This window comes from Mauremys reevesii, linkage group 2 (genome assembly GCF_016161935.1).
Source record: "Mauremys reevesii isolate NIE-2019 linkage group 2, ASM1616193v1, whole genome shotgun sequence".
NCBI classification, from domain to species: domain Eukaryota; kingdom Metazoa; phylum Chordata; order Testudines; family Geoemydidae; genus Mauremys; species Mauremys reevesii.
The window spans coordinates 17,103,860-17,127,647 of NC_052624.1; the positions used below are offsets into that span (position 1 = coordinate 17,103,860).

The 23,788-nt window shown below is 46.3% G+C and overlaps 1 long non-coding RNA gene across 1 annotated transcript in view; it reads left to right on the plus strand.

Annotated features, from left to right (window-relative positions):
• The window catches only part of LOC120399052, a 46,436-nt gene that overhangs the window by 14,902 nt on the left and 7,746 nt on the right, over window positions 1–23,788 (plus strand). Inside the window, exon 2 of the long non-coding RNA XR_005594924.1 lies at window positions 1,819–1,873. This is a non-coding gene — a long non-coding RNA (uncharacterized LOC120399052). The remainder of the gene's footprint in view (window positions 1–1,818; window positions 1,874–23,788) is intronic.

Genomic DNA, 23,788 nt, shown 5'->3' on the forward strand with positions numbered 1-23,788 from the left:
CCCAGCTGGGCTGGGGAGGACAGGACTTCCTCTTCCCCTGCATGGCATCTGGGTCTGGGTCAGACCCACCCCCAGATTTCTCCCCAGGCTTCAGGAAGATCTGCAAACTCTCCTCCCTCCCATTTCCTGCACCCATCGCTCTTCAGTTGCATGGGAAGCTGCTCCCTCCATGCTCAACCCCTGTGCATCCAGACCCCCTCATACTCAGACTCTCCTGCTGAGCCTCACCACCACCCATCCGCACCCAGAATCCCCCCCACCAAGCCCCACTCCCCCTGCACCTGGACCACCTCCCCCAAATCCCCAGCCCACTAAGCCTCAACCAGCTGCATCTGGATCCCCACCCCACTGAGCCCCACTCCTGCAGCATTTGGCCCCCCCCATTGAATCCCCTACACCCAGACCCCCCCTGCTGAGCTCTGTCCCTCCCACACCCAGACCCCCCCCCCACTGAGCCCCAACCACCTTCACCTGGACCCCCTGCAGATTCCCATTACTGTTGCACCCAACAAGCCCCTGTGCATCCAGATTCCCTCTGCACCAGGATCCCCCACTGAGCTGCCTGCACCCAGATTGCCCCACACAGAACCCTCTCAACACTTGGATCCTGCCAGGCTGAGCCATTCTGCCCATACCTGGTGCACCTGGCTTGAAGAGGCAGCGCCCTGGAGTGTTTCTGTGGCAGGCCTGGTCCTTGCGCTGTGTCAGGGTTGGGTGCAGCCTCACCGCTGACTCCATCTCCTGCAAGGGAGGGGGGAAGCTGCAGAGTGATAAAGGCAATAATTGGAGATATGCCAATCTCCTAGAACTGGAAGGGACCTTAAAAGGTCATTGAGTCCAGCCCCCTGCCTTCACTAGCAGGACCAATTTTTGCTCCAGATCCCTAAATGGCTCCCTCAAGGATTAAACTCACAACCCTGGGTTTAGCAGGCCAATGCTCAAACCACTGAGCTATCCCTCCCCCCTCTGTGCAGCCTGTGGCCTATGCTCCCCAATGCCATGCTGGAGCCTCCACCTTTATTGGACCAATAAAATTTGAAGAATTTTGCAGAATTTTAAAATATTGTGTGCAGAATTTTTAATGTTTCTGCACACCATTTTTCATTTTTTGGTGCAGAATTTTTATTTTTTGGAGCAGAATGCCCTCAGGAATAAGTTGCTAAGAGACAATGCCAGGACAGGAAAAGGCCTCAGAATACAGGAGTTGAAGAGACATCTGGTAGGTTTAAAGAGGAACACTCTTTCTCAAGGCAGGAGAGTGAGGGAGAGTAGTTCAGGGGAATCATACTGAGACACAGGGACCCACTGGGGATGTTTGAAGAAGCTTGGCCTGCCTAGGTTACCATCCAGTGATGGGAGGTCTGTAGGTAAGACAGAAATGCATATAGACTGTTTATTGTTTTAAAATCCTTTTTCTCAAAATGCTTTGTTCCTACTGTTAAAAACAAACAATATTTTGGTTTTAAGAAGCATGTCTGATTGCTTCATACCATCAGTCACAAACTCCTGAAGTGAAGAACACAGTTGCCAACTTTCATGCAGTAAATAAGCACCCCAAAACCAAAAATCAAGTTAATCCCATTTCAAAACAAGGCCCAAACAAGCCAATCCCTAAGACCCCCAACACTCTGTGTGACTAGATCCCCCAGCATGCAGTATGGGACTGTGGTGGGCCCACTGTGCTCTCGCCCCCTTGCCCCTGCTTTCCAGGAGCTGATAAAAAAAGAAGCAACAAGCTACAAGCCAAAAACTAGCCAACAAGCAACTCACAAGCCAATTAAGCCAAAACCAAGCTTAATTTCTGCCTTTTTTCCACAGGTTTGTCATGTCTGGTGAAGAACCGTGGGTACCTAAACCCAGTTCGACTTCCTGGGTGAGCACAACTGACACTCAGGGTACTGTGCATTTTCCCCCAGGGATAGGTAAAGACAAAAGGTCTAAGTCATGAATGATGCACTAAGAGAGCCCAGAGGGGGAGAGAGGAGCAGCTAGTGACATAACTGTGAGACTTGTATTACTTGTTCTCTACATAGATACCCCGTGCTGAGAGTGTTTTACTCCGTGGCTCAATAAGTAGTTTAGCTATGGGAAGGCTGGTGTACTGCTCTCACAATGCTGACAGTGCATGCCCCTCACACACACTTCCTCTCCTCTGGCTCCCCCTCACCTGACTGGAGTGAGCTCCTTTTTAAACCCAGGTGCCCTGATTAGCCGGCCTTGATTGACTGCAGGTGATCTAATCAGCCTGGCTGCCTTAATTGGTTCTAGCAGGTTCCTGATTACTCTAGTGCAGCCCCTGCTCTGGTCACTCAGGGAACAGAAAACTACTCATCCAGTGACCAGTATATTTGCCCTCTTCCAGACTCCTGTACCCCACTGGTCTGGGTCTGTCACAGTTGTGAATCCAAAACCAAAATCAAATTCACAACCCACATACTCAATCCTGTCTCTACTTGCTAATGCAAATGTACAACAGTTTGATTCAGCTGCATCAGAGTGAGAATGGCCCTGCTTTATCTTTCTGGCTTTCACTACTTCCCATGGGTTGGGAGAAAGTTTGGATCTGGGTTTCTAGGCTCATCTCCAATATAAATGTCATCTAGTCGAGGTTTAATGTGACCTTGAACATGATTTTCTCACTCTTTTCTGTAGAAAAATCAGCTGGTGCTTTCTTAATGATGATATGTCACCTCTTTGTCCTTTCTTTTTTTAAATGGCACATGATGTGCTGAAGAGCTTGTGTTCAGCCTGTTTGCACATTTCTGTGGGTGTAAACCAAAAATGAAGTGAATGGAATTACCACTTAGTAAAACTGGTGCAAGAAATAAATCACGCTCAGAAACCACTCAGCTGGGTGACCCAGCCACGTCCTTCCCGTTCCTTAAAAGTAAAACAGGACAAAAGAGGATGGCTACATTAATGAAAGTGAACACAACTTTGGTTTGGCATCATGGCCATTCACGTGTGGGGGAGCACAGAAGCTGCTGCTTGCAAACGGAACCTGACAACCCTGCACACATGGAAACTGACTCACTGTGGCCACTGATTTATAAGGCTACTGATCAACGGTGGCCCAGTGGGGAAGAGCAGTGGTCGAATGCTGCTTCAGCCATGTCCATCAAGGCAGTGTTTACAGCAAACACCCCACATGCAGCATTTGTAGAAGTATCTGTATGCTAATTACCATCTCAGGTTTTGATTAGTGTATGCATGTATTACAGCATCCACACATTCATCGGACTACGCACATACTCCACTGCCCCTCTTTTTGATTAGATACCTACGCATACTCATTTATTTTTAGCCTATACATATTTATAAAGGCAGGCATCCAAATATGCAGCTATGGTCCAGCTCATCTTTTACTGTCTTGCTGTCTGAGGAATACAGTGATCCACTATTCATGATTATATACATGCTTTTGGTACATCTCTGTCTCTGTGCTATAACTGCTTCACTCCCTGATGTAGTCCTACCATTCAAATTACAAATATATTCCAGCTCCCCCCTTCCTATTTATGCTGCATCCTATATATGCATCACACACTCCGAAATACATTTCCTCTGTGAAATATTCAGTTGGCCTACCCAGTTTTCTGTTTGGGGAATATTTTAATATTGTACAAGTCAGTGTCTCAGCAGCCACATATTTATTCATCCTGTAATTATGAGGGGACTTTTTCAATAGATAAATGGGATGTAATATGATACTGCTCTATACCATGTTTCTGAACGTGACAGAGTGTACAGTGCAGAATAAGGCAGTGCCCAGAGCTTTATCCTCTGTCCTTTCCACTGTAATGTGAATGCAGATTCTGTGCTTCAAATCCAAGCCATCTGGGATTTCTTACCCTCGGGTTGTCCTTCTACAGCACAAAGACTGTAGTGATTGGAGGCATTGGACTGGGAGGCAGAAACCTGCGTTCTGTTCCCAGCTCTGCCCCACTGACCACTGCTTCTTTTGGCAGAGGGCGGAGCTCACCGATCTGCACTGTACTAGCTCTGTCTGCAGTGAGCGCACGCCCTTCTATACACTTGGCCATAGACCCCGTGGCTTGTCTAGAAGGGCATTATCTCAAACTCTGAATAGTGGCCCTGTGTTGTTGGGGTTCAGCTTCAGATGGAAATGAGACCTGACATCTGGGATTGAGGTCCACACAAACGTCAGCCAAAGAGGATGTGTAACAAAGGTGGGGTGCTCTTTAACAATTGTTAGTAGTGGTTCCAGATGTTATGGACTGGGATGTAGGGGGTCTGGCCTAGTTGTCAGAGTAGGAGTCAGGTCTACTGGGCAGAGCAGGCTGGTAGGTTGGGGAACAAAGCCAAGGGCCATACCAGAGTCAGCTGCCAAGTACCAGAGTCAGGGGTCAAGCCAGAGTCGGAATCAGAAATTGAAGCTGAGGGTCAGAGCCAAGGTCAGATACCAAATGCCAGAGCCATGGGTCGAGCCAGAGTCATGGTCAGAAGTCAGAGCTTGGAGTCGGAGCCACAACTGGTAATTGATGATTGGAGGTGAGGTTTAAGGACAGGAACTGGAGGAGATGTAAGGATCAAGCACGGAGCAGGAACACAGTGGGAACAGGCGCGGAGGCAGGAGCCAGAAGCAGAGCAGGAATCAGGAACAGGGTTGATGCAGGAAGAGGGCACAAACAGAATCCAATGCAGCCACAACAGGAATCGCCTTGTTGCTCAGACAAACTTTCAATGCCTCCTTCTGCCTTAATCAGTGTGGAGCTGAATGATCTTCCAATCAGGGGTCTCATTGGCTGAGGCTATAGTCCTACTCACTCCTTGGTCAACCAGGATTTAGCAGGTATTGGGTGGAGGCCAGGATGCAGCAGCTGTTATGGTACTCCCAGGCCTGGGTTCAAGATCCATGACATCCCATAAGATGTGTGACTAGCATGGTGTTTTCTGTATGAACATTTTTGGTGAAGTGCTTCCCAGTGCAGGACTGTTTGGGATGGTCTAGGCACGTAGGAGAAGATGGTCACCTAACACCTTCCACTTAAGGGTGGATAAGGGACAATGCCAGAACTATTAGTTCTGATGATTCTGGTTCATTCTCCAGGAGAACCTATGGACCTGGCTTGCCAAAGCTCTGTCCCTCCTTAGTCCATTCAAATTGATTTTGGAGAGGGAAAATTTTTGAATTATTCATATTAACTTTTACTTCCTTTGAGTGATCAGACCATCTCCATAGCCAAACCAATCTGTGTGTGTGTGTGTGTGTTTTGTTTTGTTATTTTTAAAGAGAAGCACAGTGCAGATACCTGACAAGCTCTCACAGCTCTAGAAAATAGCATGTTATTTCCTCTGTCAGGCCCATCAAGTTGACTAAGTTAATGGCTGATCTATGGTGGTTGCTGGGTCCATATTACTAACCCATGTTAGGAGTGCTAGTGCCAATGTAGGATCCAGGCCTAAATTTTTGCCTGAGATCCTATTTTGAGTTTTGCTTGTCTGTTTGACTTTTTGATACATATACACTCTTACTAACATGTGTGAACAAAGGGATCCTTACTAAGGACAAAGACACTGTGTGTGTTGCTTTTGCCTAAGCCAGATGAGTTTGTTAGTATAATGGGAACAGATGAGAGCAGTTAAAGTGTTACTGGGCATGGTGGGAGTGTAAAATTTGAACGCATACTTGAAGACTGCCTCAACTCCTATCTCCAGGCAAGGTCAAGCAGCTAGTCAGGAGGGGCAAAGGGGGATTGGGGTGGGGCGAAGGTAAAACACTAAAAGACCAGAGAAATGCCTGCCCCTGACCATAGCACAACCTCACTCCTTACCCTTCCTATGGGGTACAAAAGGGGTGGGATGAAGACCCCAGACTCACGACCCCCCAAAACGGAACATGACCATAAGTTGTAAGGGGTGGGCCTGTGGGTGTGCATTTCATGTATAATTATGCCTGCTGAGGAGGGGGAAGTGGGAACACTGAGAAACAAGGCTCTGCGGCGTCAGAGTTATGGGACACATGCTTGCTGGAAACTAACCCCAATAAACATCACATTGGCTGCACTTCAGACTTCTGGTCTTCTGCTTTCTGTCTGCGTGACAAGAACCAGGGGAGAGGGTGAAGGGAAAGCCCTCTAACAACACTCTTCTCCTAGAATATTAGAGTAGCGTTCCACAAGATGTGCAGGAATCAGAATTACTTATACACCTCATCCATCAGCAGTGGAGAGGACAAGGAACCTTTCTAATTCCTTCGAATCTCTATATGAAGTTACGGGCTCTGTATCTATATAAATTGCTCTGGTAAGACATGAATAAAGACTAAAGCCAAATCACCTGGGCTTTGATTACGAAAGCCCCAATTCCACAAGGTGCTTAAGGACATGCTTAATTTTAAACACTTGATTAATCCCATTATTATTCAGCAAAGCCCTCAAGCATGTTCTAAACTTTAGGCATGTGAGTAGCTCCATTGAAACTGCTTTACTGAATAGGGATGGGATTATTCCCATGATAAAGTTATGCATGTGCTTAAGCACTTCCTCCAGCATGCTAAAGGATACATCTGCATGACACAGGAATATATTGGTGTTTCCATCAGATGATTGATTACCATTCATTAGAACATCAGCACATCAAAATGATCTCTTTGCTACCCCTGTTCAATTGCTCATGATTTCCCCCATGAATCAGGCACATTCAGCAGTAATCACCTGTTTAATCAGTCAGTCAATCTAATGTTTGCTTTTGTATTCGAAACAAAACAAAAACTAATCTCCCGGGCTGAGTTTTGCCCACATGAACATTTGTCCAACTCAACTGAAAATCCAGTGTTTGAAATGGAAATGCTGGTATCTTATCCACAATGCTGAAATGGAAGAACAATAAAACATGCACCGGGAAATCTCCTTACTGGTTTTCAAGTAGAACTGGAGCCACAGCCAGAATTTCTTCCCTAATCTGCACAGGACAGAAATTTACTTCTTGTTATCTATGGGTCCTATTTTAATATGTTTTTAATTGCCTATTCAACATACCTAGCAATTAAGGCAGAATGATATCTCTTCTTCTGAAAAATGTATGAGCTTTACAATTCAAAGTAATTGTCCTCGTTAATTAAGCATTGCTCTAGTTTTTGTTGGCTGTATTCTCTGCATTAAAGAGTGTTAATGGTCTCTGAGGTCTCATTAAAGGGCAAATGGTATCATCCTGTTTCCTTGCCGTCACAAAGGGCAAAATGTATCCTTCAACCCTAGGCCTGAGCAGCATCTTAAATCCTATTCTGAGGCCTGTAGTGCAACTTTAGTGCTGCCTAGGCTTTGTGCTGGCCCCTCTGCCGGGGTGAATATCACCCTGTGCATCTCTCATTCACAGAAGTCCCAAATTAGTTACCTGGACTGTGAACCCTTTGGGACAGGGGCCATCTCTGTATTATGTGCATGTATCATGCCTAATACAATGGGACCCCAATGATCCCTGATTGGGGTCCCTAGCACTCCTGCCTGAAGGCTACTGAACTGTTGTCATTCTATTGCATAGAAGCAGGCTGGATAGGATGCAGGGAGCTCCCTGTGCCCCAGAATGAAGAGGGGTTTTGTTGGGCGGGTGATGGAAGGGCTGCAGACCCACAACTGGGTAGATGAACTGGCCAAGTCAGTAAGGACTGCAGAGGCATTGCAATAGAGGTTGTGGAGTGACTGCTGCTGCAAATCCACACCCTGAATGGAGGAATTCTGACCTCTCCACCGCATTTAACTTTGACTGTATCAGAGACCAGAATTAAAGCATTGTGCATGAAATTCACCCCTGCAGAGAGGGTCAGCACAAGGCCAATGCAATATCTGAGTTCCACTTAACCCTCCCACAAAGAAATTGTGAAGTGTGCAGGCCTTGGCTCTGGGGTGAATTTCAGTTGATATACGTGCTGCTGTGTGGTTTTTACTGCATCAGTGCTACTTTTCAAGCTCATGAAAACAGCCAGTTTTTCTAGTTCTCTCTGTTATCCTGTAGCCCAACTTAATGCACAAGATGCGTAGTGTTTCGGAAAGCAGCTCTAAAGAGACACACAAGGCAACTGCTTCATTTAACTGCTCTTGTCGAAGTGATCTTTCATGGCCATGATGCACCATCCTGTTAACCCATTTTGAATACAACAATGTCATTACTGAATGGCTGGCTCACTTCACTGTCTTTCAGAAATACACCTGTGCCAACTGTTTTAGGCATGGATTTAAAATACTGTTCTGAACCCTAGGATCTTTCATATTCAGACCGTTACGGTGCAATTCCAGCTTGGCTGTCTGTCAGTCATGTGGATGCTCAAAATATATTTACAGCAATTTGGTGCTGTGTTGTATAATTTATTTGCATTTTAATTTTCCTTTAAGAAACATACTACCTCTGATTATATGATTGTTTACCTTGTTTGTTCATCCTGCCACTCTCAGGCTGGGAAGTAGGGTGAAATAATGTGTGTAAAGACTCTCATTGGAATAATATTCTTTGAACTGGGGGAGATGAGTACTTTAGAAAAGTGTGCATGCGTGTACTTGTTACAGTGGAATTAGATTGAGCAGGACAGTGTTTCGGCTGGCTCGCCAAGGAACTGGCAAGCGGCACAGCATTTGATTTGAGAATGTTTTAGGTGTGGCAATGCAGGTTCATTTCTGTTCTTGAATATACAGTGAACCTTCTGTAGTCAGTTACAGATGCACAGCTGTCAAAGACAGCAGTATGCACCAGGTATGGCCACACAATAACTGACTGCACATAAAACTGCAATATGCATGAGGTGCAATGACATTATTGCATGTATTACAGTAGTATCTATAGGCTCCAGCCAGGATCAGGTGATGTTATGGTAGACACAAACACAAAGGGACAGTCCCTGCTCCAAAGAGGTTACAATCTGAACAGTCAAAACAAAAGAACAGAGAGAAATGACTCATGCAAGATCACACAGCAGGTCAGTGACAGAGTTGGGAACAGAAGCCAGGTCTCTTGGCTCCCAATACATCGCTGTAGCCACTGGACCACACTGCTATATGCACCCATTAGGGATGCCCAGTAAGTGACTGCACCCAACACAGCAGTATGCACCAGTTCTTTGTGATAATGTTGAATTAGATTTTATTTTTTCAAATTTTAGTAAATAAATTACATGACTGAAATAATTTATTAATGAAGCACAAATAGTGTTTCTAAAAACAAGGATGATGTTAGCTTAAGATATGTCAAACTATTCTGGCTCACTTTGCTCTAAGCTCTGCGGTCATTGAAATCCATCATTACTCCAGATTTACTCTGGGGAAATTGAGAGCAGAGGCTGGCCCTCAGGCCCAAATCCTAAATTGGTATAAATTGGTGTAAATCCATTAGGTTAAGTCTGATAATAAAAACAGCCACACTGGGTCAGACCAATGGTCCATTCAGCCCAGTGTCCTGTCTTCTGACAGTGGCCTACTCAGAGAGGCGCTTCAGAGGGACTGAACAGAACAGGTAATCAACAAGTGAGCCATCCCCTGTCACCCATTCCCAGCTTCTGGCAAACAGAGGCTAGGGACACTGCAGAGCATGATTTTGCATCCTTGCCCATCCTGGCTAATAGCCATTGATGGACCTATCCTCCATGAACTTATCTAGTTCTTTTTTTGAACCCTGTTATAGTCTTGGCCTTCTGTGTTTATGTGCCCCATTTTCATGACTTAAGCTACAGAGTCAGAGACGGATCCTGAGCATTGCTCAGCACCTGCAACACCAAGTGCTTTCAACACGGACTTCGGTGAGAGGCAGTGTCATCCAGTGGGCAGGGCACTGGCCTGGGAGTCAGGAAAGTTTGGGTCTATTCCTAGCTCCGCAGCGTGAGCTTGGAGCAAGTCACGTCATCCTTCCACTCTAGCTATTTCCATGTAAATTTGCAATTGTTTTGGGGCCCAATCCTGCAAGGTTCTGAGCGCCTCTGAAGTACGCCCCACCCCCAGCAGCTCCAATGGAACTGAGAGTGTGCAGCTCTTCACAGCAAGAAGCCCTCGCAGAGTAGTGCTGCTCTCGCATGCTTGTGTAGCTAGCTCCATATGTTCTAATTAATCTCCTTTCCCCAAGCTTCTTTCGTAATATAATTTCACTGTGATCTGATCCCTAAAAAATAGAATCAGATGTTGCAGCAAAGTGATTACACAGGGTGTTTTTTCCATTAAAACTTATTAGAGCAAGAAGTGTATTTTAGGTAAACCAACTGGATATCTGCTAACGCTGAAAAGGCATCTCAAAATATAGTTACAGCATCTCAGCTCCATGTTGTACAATTCATATGAATGTTTAATTTTCCTTTGGGAAACACACTACCTCTGATTATGTTTTTTTTACGTTGTTTGTACATCCTGCCACACACAGACTGGTAAGTGGAGCAAAAGCATGAAGCACAGTACCTAGCAATTGCCGTGCCACAGGGTACAATGTAACTTAGACATCTAATTCCCTGTATACATCCACAATTAAGGCCTTTGACCTGTATACAGTGTTTGCAGGATCACACCCATAATGGCCCAGCATGAAAAAGCCTTGGCTGGGATGATTTAGTTGGTGTTGGCCCTGCTTTGAGCAGGGGGTTGAAGTAGATGATCTCCTGAGGTCTCTTCCAACACTAGTATTCTATGATTCTATGAATGGATTATTCTGACTGTTGTGAAAGTTCTGGCTCCCATGGTTACAAGCAGGGCCGGCTCCAGACCCCAGCGCGCCAAGCAGGCACGTGGGGAGGCATTGTCCTGGCAGGGCGGCATTTGGCTCCGGCGGACCTTCCGCAGTCATGCCTGCAGGAGGTCCACCGGAGCCCCGGGACGACCGGACCTGCCGCAGGCATGACTGCGGAAGGTCCCCTGTTCCCGCGGCTCCGCTTGAGCTCCCGCAGGCATGACTGTGGCTGGTGCGCTGGTCCCGCGGCTCGGACGGAGCTCCCACAGGCATGCCTGCGGATGCTCCACCGGAGCCGCGGGACCGTCCGCAGGCACTTCTGCCCCAGCCGCGGGACCGGGGAAGGGCGGCGCGAGCAGCGCGGCGCGCCGCCCTGCTTGGGGCGGCGGAATTTCTAGAGCCGCCCCTGGTTACAAGGCTATCCATATTGTTCAACAGTTGTTCCAGTAGAATGTAGCTGCTGTAGGAGGTTGTAGTGAAGGAGGGAGAGAGAGAGGTCTCTCAGCAGCCAGGATCATTTCCAATGGGGCTCTGCATATCAGGAGAGTGGCCTTGAGCTGAGCTCTGTATTCAGCTTGTTCCCAGCAATTTGTGTTGCTGAGCAGGTGAGCTGCTTCAAGGCATGGGGACTCATTCCGAGATAAAATGAATGATAAGATGAATTGCAATAGACCAGCTGCAAAAGCTGTCACAAAAGCACAGATTCCCATGGCCAGATCTTCATTTGGTAGGATCAGGCACAATTGTCTGGCCAGCTGCACATGGAAACAGGGGGCTGTTGCTACTATTTGAGCTTCCAAAGGCAGTCTGGAATCTGAGAGGATGCCAGGGCTGTGCACCGATTTGACGGTCAGAGGGCAGATGTCATTCATGGATGTGATTGCTTTGGAGGACAGGAGTTTCTCAGGGAGTTTGCCTCTTTCCACTGGCATCACCTCAGTCTTTTCCAGGTTCAGCTGCAAACAGCTGCTGTTCATCCAGCTGTTGATCTCAGGGACCTTGGAGATGATGCTGTTTTCTGTTGTCATAAAAGAGATGTAGAGCTGGATGGTTACCTCGTACTGCTTTGACACATCAGTTCATGCTGTCTCACTAGCTCCTCCAATGGCTTCATGTAGACATTGCTCAGGATGGGGAGAGAACGGAGCCTGTGGGTCCCTACATGAGAGAATCCTGGAGGTGGAGGAGCAGTTGCTCATGATGACCCTTTGATTTAAGAGGAAAGACCTGTGCCATTGTAGGAGGTCTAACGTGAATGTGATGTCAGAATTGCAGGGCATTGTACTGTTCCATCAAATGCTGCAGACAGTTCTGGCAGGATTTATATGGACATACTTCACTCCTCTATTGACTTGCGGTCAGTGCTGGTTCAGTCCTATTCCCAGGCCTGAAGCCAGAGCGGGAGGGATCCAGAAACTTGGCAGCAGAAAGCTGCTGTTGGAGACTATTTCTGGCGAGCTTCAGGGTCAGAGCCACAGGTGGTAGCTCTGGATGCTGCCAATACTTCTGATACCTCTCTTTTGTGAATGGGCCGAATTCTTAGGGATTGTTGCATCCCTAGTCCTCAGCTTGGTTTGTTGCTCAAGGAGATTAGCGAGATTGTCTTGGATGTGGGTGAACTTTAAGCCACAATATAAAAAAAAACATGGACTCATAGGAGTTAGAGATTAAAAAGCCATATAGGTCATAAAATCCAACACACAAGCCTTCCCCTATTGCAGTACATTCACCAGTGGTTTGTGCTCTTCCTTGGTTATTCCTCTGGCTATTAGATCTCACTGGCCCACATGCCACCCTCCTGTGCACAAATGAACAGAGATGCCTCTTTATTTGTCTTTTTAATGTCTTTGATTATTTGATTTTAAGTATCATAAAATGGCCCAAGGTGAGGGTGTGAAATACATTTAAGTTGTTGATGGACATTACAGCTGATTTTGCACTGAAACATATTTAACAATTCTTAAGATTTAAAACTTCACCATTGTTTTATACGTCAGCATGACTCTAAAAATGTGTGGTATTAATAATTCAGTGTATCTTAGTGTCTGACAACCCTTGCTTCCTTAGTTTGAGGCAACCCAATATATGCAGGCATGTAATAGTAATATGTCTCCTAACAAGTATTCCAGTTTTGTTGCACTCACTCACGTAGCAGGGATATCTGAGCATCTTACAGGCCGAGTTAACATGATACTGTTTATGCTTGTGCTGCTAAGTCAGCATTTTGCTCATACAATCAGAAACAGAGGTGAGTCTTAGAGAGCAAAGGAGCCTTTCCAAATGCAACTTGAGCCTCCGGCATGACTGAGGCTATGTACACACTGCAGCTTGCGTTGGTATAAGCTGTGTCGCTCAGGGGTGTGAATAAGCCACCCCCTGAGCGACAGAAGTTACACCGACCTAGCGCCAGTGTGGACAGCGCTATGTTGGCGGGCGAATGTCTCCCACTGACATAGCTACCACCACTCGCAGGGGCCGGAGTAATTAAGTTGATGGAGAGCTCTCTCCCATCGGCTTAGAGCGTCTGCACTAGCAGCACTGCTCTAAGTTCTGTAGTATAGCCAGAGCCTGAGTTTTGTAAACGGTCAGTAGACCTGATCTGGCAACCCTCACTGACATAAGTCATCCTTTGACTTCCAGGGGACTCCTTGCATGAGAAGGGTTTACTCACATGGCTAAGAGTGGCAGAATCGGGCCCCCGATTGTAGGGAGGGATGTATAAGAGCCAGCTTCACACACTCTACGCCTGCTGAAAACTCTCTCGTGATGGGGGTATTTCCAGTAGGAGCCGAGGAAGGTTTCCACTTCCTTTGTACCATCTGATTGGCACAAATGGGGCATGTTGGGACAGAGAATTTGCCCCACAAACTTGCTCTTTCTTACACTTTTTCTCTCACTTCCACCTCCTTTCCCCCTCCCCCACTATTCTCATTCCTCTTACATTATCACTCCTTCTGTTTCCCTTCTGTCCTCCTTGCTCCCTTCCTCCTATCATACTGCAGCTGCCTGGATTCTTCCCTCAAGAGCCCTTTCTTTTCTCTCAGAAACACCTCCTCCCTTTCCTTACCATTAGCAACCCCCAGGCCCTCCCTTTATTGCAGAGGTCGGCAACCTTTGGCACGCGGCTCGCCAGGGTAAGCACTCTGGCAGGCCGGGCCGGTTTGTTTATCTGCCGTGTCTGCAGGTTCGGCTGATCGCGGCTCCCACTGGCCGCGGTTTGCTGCTCCAGGCCAATGGGGACTGCAGGAAGCCACGGCCAACACATCCCTCGGCCTGCGCCGCTTCCCGCAGCCTCCATTGGCCTGGGACGGTGAACCAGGGCCACTGGGAGCTGCGATCGGCCGAACCTGCGGACGCGGAAGGTAAATAAACTGGCCCGGCTCGCCAGGGTAAGCCCCCTAGCGAGCCGCATGCCAAAGGTTGCTGATCCCTGCTCTGTTGCTTTATTGTCCTGCATTTTGTCTTGTGCTGTTTTGTCCTGTCTTATTTAGAGTGTGAACTTATCGGCGCAGGGCACTTCCCTTGCCTACATGTACAAAGCACAGTGCAAGATCAGAGTGGTGTGGAAATGTGTTGTAACAATAACAACTGTAATGTCTATATCTAAAATAATCAAAATGCACCAGAACAATAATGGAGTAAAGCCGAATAAAACCGCCTGTTAGAGAGGTTTATAATTATTGTTGCTCCTATAGCAATTATTATAATCCTTTGGATGAGAACAATGTTGCTCTTTCATATGGCATGGAAACGAGAAGTAGCCAACTGCGGCATATTCCTAAGAGACTGCTTCTGCCGGCCTAGCTCAAGCTGCGTAGCCCTGACTCACACAAGCAGTCCCCCAAACTCGGCATCCAGCAATTTTTACTACATTAGGGTGATGTCAGAATTGCCGGACGTTGTACCAGGAGTATGGACCTTTGTGATAGTTTCGCAAGTCAGACTATTAATAACAGATGTAGAGACAAGGCAATTTGTTACCTATACTAACCACACAGTAACTGGTAGCTCTACAGACTGTATTGTGGATTTTTTTATATCTATACACCCGCCTTGTTGTCTGAGGTAGGTATAGCTCAGGGGAATACCCCTTTCCAGTGGTCTGGCTGTGGAAGTGGCCACTTTCCATGTACTGTCATTCCACGAATGTAGCAAACGTCACCCTACACCATGTTGCCAAGCCTGAAAGAGCAGCTGAGTGTATTATGTTAGCCTTTGTGCGTAGTCAGTAGCCATAGTCTGAGGTGCAAACGGCATCCTACAATCACCCAGGACTATTTTGCATTTTGATAGGGTTGCAGTTTTTCTATTACTATCTCCAGCTGTAAATATTCTAGAGATTTTAACTGCATATCTTTAACATTAATTCAGTTCTTGTAACTATTTGGCCTGTCACTAAGTCCACATGAAATTCCAGAAGGCACTTTTGAAATCACAATGTATTAGATATAAGACTTTATATTTTATTGCCACATGGATATCTAAGCCAATCACTGCTGTGCTTACCTTACTAACATATTCCAGTGCTGCAGGCACAAATAATACCAGTTGAGGGAAACACTATCTATACTGAGAATAATTTTATTGCACCAATGCTTTTGAAGATATTTTGGCCAAATTCAGCACTATATGGCACATTAAGTCAGCAGGTGTTTAACAGTCCAATACAGAAGATTTGGAACATAACATCCAATACAGTGAGAAGCTATATACTGAAGTCTTAGGTATCTTCTCTTTCCCTTTGAAGGTTTTTAAATGGAATGGTAAACATGATTTACTACCCTAGGAAGATACAAATTGTTTTCTGAGAAAACACATTGGGCTTTTGTCTACACCATTCATGCAGATGTGACTGCAAAAAACGAGATTTTAGGAAACAGTTTCCCTCTAACTTCATCCTTATAATAAATATGTTCATTTTCGTCTTTCCATTTTATGTGTTACACAAAAAGGCCATGTATAAGTATGTCATTTTTTTCAATTAATGTTTTTATTTTGGGTGGAACAAGCAAGTAGTGTTTATGATAAAGATGATCTTTTTATACAAAATACCTTATTTGAGTTATGCTCGTATCGGTGGCAATCTTAAATCTCTTTTTAACCATTTTTTTATGTGAGTAGTGGATTCTCTATATCTTGTCTTCAGATCAAGACTGGATGTCTTTTTGGGGTATCTGCTTCAGTCAAACACAAGACTATCTGATAGTCCCTTTTGACCTCAAGCTCTGTGAATCTATGTAAATTAAAAATTGTTAATTGAAAAGGAATAATTACAATGGACCAAATCCTGATAATGCAGCAGTGTTGCCCAGTGATTAAAGCACTGGACTGGGACTCAGGAGATCTTGGGCAAGTCACTTCATCTCTCTGTCTTGGTTTCCCTATTGGTAAAATGGAACTAATGATGCTGATCTCCTTCATACAGATTTTTCTGGTGAAAAGTGCCATCAAAGAGCTGGGTATTATTAATAACACTCCACAGCATCTTCCATGTGAACATTGTGGGCCTTACTGGAAAGAAAATGATAATAAGGACTGAACAAAGATCCAGGATTTGGTCCAGTGTCTTTTATTCCCACTAATTGGGATGAGGGGTCAAATTTTGCCTTTGGTTATCCCTGGGCAACCCCATTGATTTTAATGTGGTTGCATGTGTGTGAGAGCACATTTTGGCTTTTGAAGTACAACATCTCTAAAGAACACATGAACAACTCAACTTGATCGCTAATGGGACAGACTGGACTGGCATCCTATGATACTTGTGAATCAGGTAGGTGAATAAAACATGATCCTATTTGCCACACGGTCCCTTACAGCAAATCATGTAACAGAGAAGTGATGAAGTTCAAATGTAGGATGGTGTGATGGGTTGGGTCACAGAGACCCCCTTGGGACTGCCACCTGATGTGCTGAGACTACCTCTGAGTCTGTTTTCCCTGGCAGCTTGGGACTTCAGAACCCTGCCTTGTCAAGCCAGACACACTAGCCTGCTGCAAACACAGACCCAGGTCTGAACCACGTCCCCCCAAAGCTGTAGACTGAACTGAAAACAGCTTAAGAAGTGCTCCTGTCTCCAGCACCCAGATACCCAATTCTCAATGGGATCCAAACCCCAAATAAATCTGTTTTACTCTGTATAAAGCTTATACTGGGTAAACTCATAAATTGTCCACCCTCTATAACACTGACAGAGAGATATGCACAGCTGTTTGCTCCCTCAGGAAATAATTACTTACTTTGGGTCAATTAATAAGCAAAAGTGATTTTATTAAATATAAAAAGTAGGATTTAAGTGGTTCCAAGTAATAGCAAACAGAACAAAGTAAGTTACCAAGCAAAATAAAACAAAAACACCCAAGTCTAAGCCTAATACATTAGGAAACTAAATGCAGGTAAATCTCACCCTCAGAGATGTTCCAATAAGCTTCTTTCACAGACTGGACTCCTTCCTAATCTGGGCCCAATCCTGTCCCCTGGTACTGTCCTTGTTCCAGCTCAGGTGGTAGCTAGGGGATTTCTCATGACTGCAGCCTGCTTTGTTCTGTTCCACCTCCTTATATACCTTTGGTACAAGGTGGGAATCTTTTGTCTCTTCGGGTCCCCACCCCTCCTTCTAAGTGGAAAAGCACCAGGTTTAAGATGGATTCCAGTGCCAGGTGACATGGTCACATGACCTGTGAGACTCAAAGCCTTCATTCTTCCTGGCCTGACTCACAGAAAGGTTTGCAAGTAAACAGAGCCATCTACAGTCAATTGTCCTAGTTGATGGGAGCCATCAAGATTCTAAACCACTGTTAATGGCTCACACTTTGCATAGCTACAATAGGACAGCAGACACATAAACCACTTTACATGGTCCAGCCACTAAAAGAGGACAATGACCAATTTGGTATTTGGTATTGTCACCCTTCTACTGGTAGCAAATGCTGGGGCCCTGCAGGCTGGTTTCCTGCCAGAGGAGAAATCAGTGATGTGGAGTCTTGGTATTTTCTTAGACTAACTTGTTTATTTAGACTATGCACATCAGTCATTGAACAGAGGTGGTCACAAACAGCAGACAGGCAATCCCCTTTGCAAAATCTCAGCAGCCCAAACAGCAATGCTGGGTTCTCAGGAAGAAACATTGCATCAAATTTGACTCCAGAGAGATAGATGAATGCATAAAGCAAACTATCTTGCTGTTTACAATGGTTCTCCCCAAAGAATCTACATCATAATCTTAACAACAACACAGCCTTTCTTCAAAGACTGTACACTGCTCACACACTAAACCAAGGGGACTATTCATAACAGCACCATCTACTGATTCATGCCAAAATAATATTAATGTGGGTTATATTTGTATTAGATGGACCAACAATTAATCTGTACCTGGCAGTTTGAGGATGAAAAGATATTGAAATTCTTCAGGGTTTTTCACAGTGACATTTGCTTCTGCTAGGTCTCAATCTTCCAAGTTCTGAATAGCCTCAAGTCTTTTGTTGGGAACTGACGGTGCACAGCACCTAGGTGGGGTGCTCAGCATCTCACAGGATTGGGACTGTTGCTCGGATATTCCACCCAGCTGGCTTCTAGAAAGGAAGAGCCTTATGGGAAGGTCAAGGAAGTGAATAAATTCTTCCTCTGGTTTAATGTTGCTCTGATATTTGAAAGCACGTGAACATTTTTTTAAGCTCCAGATTTAATCCATTATATGTATAAAGAGTACCTCATTAGAAGGTACAGTCCTTTTTGGCATCATATTTTGCACTGTACATCTCTACAAAGCCCGTGGGAAATGCTATAGGGAGGACTCTATTTGTGTTCCACTTTCTGGCTTTTCTTCTCCAAAATGATTCTGCGATAAGTGTGTTTAAAAATACATTACAACTGCTGTATCAGGTTGTTTGGAAAAGGAAAGGGGAAAAAGCAGCCTAAACAAATTTATATTTCAAGTGCAATTCATGCTGAAACACTCTGCTGTGGCATAATTTAAAATGCAGACCGATTGGAACGAATAATGCAGAATCACTTTGTTTTAAAATACTGGTATAGATCAAAATGTATTATTCAAGTACACTCTTTCAGCTAGTTTCGAAATAGAAAATAGTTAACGTGGGTAGCCTTATATAAATAAGTAACTAGGAAGCTTGAAAAGGCAGTGACACATGTGCCACATCTCTTCATCTGCTGTGAGTTCTGGAAATCTCATCAGACACTCTGCGGGGATGCCCACCAGGATGTAAAGTCTAATATTTCTTCCCTTCACTTCCAAAGGGTCTGGCAAACCTTTTCCCTCCTTCTGTACCATGCATTTTCTTCTCCAACCTCCCTGATTTTCCTTGAACAGATGCAAGAAATTTATTTCCTGCTTTCAGCCCAGCATTGCCCCAGTTTGCAACATTTTAAAGGAAATTGCTTCTTCACACAACACACAGTCAACCTGTGGAACTCATTGCCAGGGGATGTTGTGAAGGCCAAAAGTATAACAGATCAAAAAAGAATTAGATAAGTTAATGGAAGATAGGTCCATCAACGGCTATTAGCCAAGATGGTCAGGGTGCACCTCCATGCTTTGGGTGTCCTAAGCCTCTGACTGCCAGATACTGGGACTGGACAACAGTGAATGGATCACTTGATCATTGCCTGGTTCTGTTCATTCCCTTTGAAGTATCTGGCATTGGTCACTGTCAAAAGACAGGTTACTGGGCTAGGTGGACCATTGGTCTGACTCAGTACGGCCGTTCTTATGTTATGTTCTTATTCTCATTCAGACCTCCCCTAGCTCTCCCACACTGGCACTTTCTCCATCCTTTCCTCCCCTTCCTCATTTTTCCTCTCCCTTCCTTGTCCCCTGAACCTTCCTGAAAAGCCTTGGTCATTACGCACCCCGACTGCACTGTAACCTTCTCCAGTCTGGCTTCACTGCCTCTCAGCTCGTCAACCTCAAGTCTGTCCAAAATGGCCATGCGGGAGTCATCTGCCATTCTTCCCACTCCAACTGTGTCCCTATCGCTTTGTTCCATTGACTGCTGGGAAAGAGACTTTCTGTGGGCAGCTCTTCTAGCACATGGGCACTAATAGGAGTTGCAGTCCACCTGGCGGATCACTCCCCATCCCTGGTCTCCCCTGCATGCTGGCCTGTATGAAGCTAGCATGGAGGTCCCCTCTGCCTCTCTTTTTTGGGGGAAAGGGGAAGAAACCTCTTGAACTGATGCTTTGCCTGCAGCCTCCTTATACAGCCCTACCAACCAGTGGCTTAAACAGTGTTTAGTGTCTTGTGCTTGTTTCCCACATCCCAGCAAACAGCCCTAAATAATGAGCTGTGGAGTGATGAATAGTAGAAACAGTTGGGTATCTGCATATAAAACAATGTCAGGAAAGAGTGGTGACTTTTCATAGGCCATTTTGGTTGCTATAATACCACTGGTGTGTGGGAACGCAATGGAGCTGACATGCATTACTTTTTCCCCAGGAGTGGCCAAATCCAATACACCATTGGTTCTTCAAGCAAGAAACTCTGTTGCTTTCCTTTGCTGTATGCAGTGGTGTTGTAGACGTGTTGATCCCAGGATAGTAGAGAGACAAGGTGGGTGAGTATTGGACCAACTTCTGTTGGTGAGAGAGACAAACTTTCAGGATACACAGAGCTCTTCTTCAAGTCTGGGTAAGGTACTCAGAGAGTCAGAGCTAAAGTTTAGCATAAGTAGTTAGCATATATTCTACGGGGCCATTCAAGAAGTGGCCCATTAACACCCCATTTAACCTTGAATGGTCCCTTAGAATATGTGCTATCTACTTATGCTAGACTATCTGTTTGATCTTGTATTTAGCTGTAACAGTCTGAATACCTTTACCAGACCTGAAGAAGAGCTCTGTGTAGCTCAAAAGCTTGTCTTTCTCACCAACAGAAGTTGGTCAAATAAAATATATTACCTCACCCACCTTGTCTCTCTTAGGTCATGTCTACACTACCACTTTTGTCAGTAAAACTTTCGTCGCTCAGAGGTGTGAAAAACACACCCATGATTGACATAACTTTCACTGATAAAAGTGTGGTGTGGACAGCACTCTGTCAGCGGTAGATGGTCTCCTGACGACATAGCGACCACCGCTTGTTGGGAGGTGGTATAATTATACCAGCAGGAGACTGCGAAGACAGTGGGAAAGGCAGTAACTAAAATATCTGAGTGGCCCTGCTATTCAATGCTGACTTGTACTATACTGTTGCCCCTGTTTGACCTAAGCATCTAGTTGAAGTTCAGGGCTCTATGGTTCTGGAAGTAGAAATTGATGGAGTCTGGATTTTTTTTTTGATGCAGTGCTGTTTATTTACAAACAATATACAAAGTCCTTCTTCTCCAAACGTAAGAGGAACAAAGAACAAAGGGAGCAGTTTCTTAGCTTACCCAACGTCTCCTTAGCCAACAGACCCTAAAGATCTCTCTAACTCTTTCCAGGGTCACACTATGTTCATAGGCTACTGCTTGGCTTTCTTGCCTCTGCCACTCTCCGTTCTTGTCTTTTTCAGTCTTTTGTCTCTTCTGACTTCCCACACACACAAACACACCCAGACCAAAAACAATATTCAGCCCAAAGCTCGGGGGGGGGGAGCCCTCACATACTGCTTTTGTCTTAGGTGGAGGCTTATGCTTACAGTTATGTTAATTGAAGGATGCGTTCACTCCTATCAATCTCAATGGGGTTTTACGTCAACCCAGAACAAAGTTTTACCCAGCTCATAGCAATGCTATCATTACCCCCTTTACTGGACTGCAGCATTACAGATAAACCCCCACATTTTTCTTCCCACTTTAAGCACTGAGTTGATGGAACATTAGGTAAAGCAACACTAGGGGCTTGATTCTGCCACTCACCCTCAGGCTGAATAGTATCTTACTCCGTTAGTTGTCCCAGTGACATCAGTGGGACAATTTGTGGAGTCAGGTGCTACACAGCCTGACCATGAATGGCAGAATGTGGCCCTAAAGAGTCTGCAAAAATTTGGCACTGGGTTATAAACCTCTCTATTTCCATCCCGTTTGCACCAGCAGCCTTGTCCTGTTCCATAGCCAGTACTCGGATTTGTGCTAGGGAGCCCAGCTTCTGGTTTCAGGTGTTAATGTGGTTCATCCTGGATCTCATAGTAAGAACGTCCTCTGACCAGGGGTATAGCAAGCAATCTGAAATGTCTTCTCACGCTTGGAGTTTAGCTGAGCTGTGCCCTCTCTCAGGTAATTCCCATAATCTTCAAAGCAGGCCTGTCATTTTGCACACTATGATCACTGTACAGTGGCTGGTGTCGTTACATGTGTACAAAACAGAAAATTACAACATGGCTAAATGACAGCACTTAGCCCTACACTGGGAGTGGTGCAGAGCCGCAATACTCTGGGGTGTTCTGCCTCAGGTAAAAGGTTCAAGGTATTTCTCTGCTAACCATGCTGCATAGTGGGCCAGGTCTGCTGGGCAATGCACAGAAGATGGTCATCACCGTCTCAGAATGTTTGGTTCTAAACGCACAAGTCTCTATTCACTTAGAGCGTAAGCTCTTTGGGGGCAGGGACTGTCTTTTTGTTCTGTGCTTGTACAGCGTCTAGCTCAGTGAAGCCCTTGTGCATGACTAGGACTACTAGGTGCCACAGTAATACAAATAAATAATAATAATAACAACAATTAATAATAAATAATACTGCCTGAGATAAAAGACCCAGCTTTGTTATCAAGTATGTAGCAGGCTTACCAACCTCGGTATGTGGCTCAGCCACCACTAGAGGGGGACAGAGAACCACAGCACATGTATATGGGAAGGGTGTACTTAAGGTTCCTTACTCCCCCCCACACCCACACACACACTACTGCACAGCCATATGAGGGCCAACCACAACGTCGCCCATAGTGAACTGCTAGCACATATGGCAAAATGGGCAACCAATGTGAAAACAGATTTCTTGAAACTGGGGTTGCCAATTTTTTACTCACACAAAACCAAACACCTTTGCCCGGCTCCTGCCCCGCCCCTTCTCTGGGGCCCCTCCCATGCCCCACCCCTTCTCCGAGGCCCCACCCCTGCTCACTCCAACCTCTCTCCCTCTGTCGCTCACTCTCCCCACCCTCATTCACTTGCTTATTTTCATGGGGCTGACGCAGGGGGCTGGGGTGCTGGAGGGGGTGAAGGCTCCTGCTGGGGTGCGGGCTCTGGGGTGGGGCCAGAAATGAGTTCGGAGTGGAGGAGGGGGCTCAGGGCTGAGGCAGTGGGTTGGGATGCGAGAGTGGGTGAGGGCTCCAGCTGGGGGTGTGAGCTCTGGGGTGGAGCCAGGGTTGAGGGATTTGGGGTGCAGGAGGGGGCTCTGGGGGTGGAGCCAAGGATTTTGGGAGGAGGTACGGGCTCTGGGCTCGGGGTGCAAGTTCTGGGTTGGGGCCAGAAATGAGGGGTTCAGGATGCAGGAGGGGGCTCCTAGCTGGGGCAGGGGGTTGGGGTGCAGGGGGTGGTGGTGAGGGCTCTGACTGGGGATGTAGGCTCTGATGGGGGGCTGGGGATGAAGGATTTGGGGTGCAGGGGGCTCTTGGATGGAGATGAGGGGTTCAGAGTGAGGAGGCTCAGGGCTGGGGCAGGAGGTTGGGGTGTGGGGGGGGTGAGGGCTCCAGCTGGGGGTGTGGTCTCTGGGGTGGAGCTGGGGATGAGGGGTTTGGGGTGCAGGAGGGTGCTGCAGGCTGGGATTGCGTGGTTCAGAGGGCAGGAGAGGGATGAGGGCTGGGGCAGGGGGTTTAGGTGGGGGGTGAAAGCTCTATCTGGGGGTGTGGTCTCTGGGGTGGGGCTGGGGATGAGGGGTTTGGGGTGCAGGAGGGGGCTGCAGGCTGGGCTTGAGTGGTTCAGAGGGCAGGAGGGGGATCAGGGCTGGGGCTCGGGAAAGGGGTTGGGGCCCAGAGGTGGCGCTTACCTCAAGCAGCTCCTGGAAGCAGCAGCATGTCCCCCTCTCTGGCTCCTATGCATAGGGGCAGCCAGGGGGCTCCGCATCCTGCGCCCACCCCAAGTGCCACCTCTGCAGTGCCCATTGTCTGGACACCTGTCACCCTACCTGAGAGCTGGTAAATAAACATAGTTCCTGCTATGATTAGTTCTGAGGCCTAAAAAGCACAGCCACTGACTAAG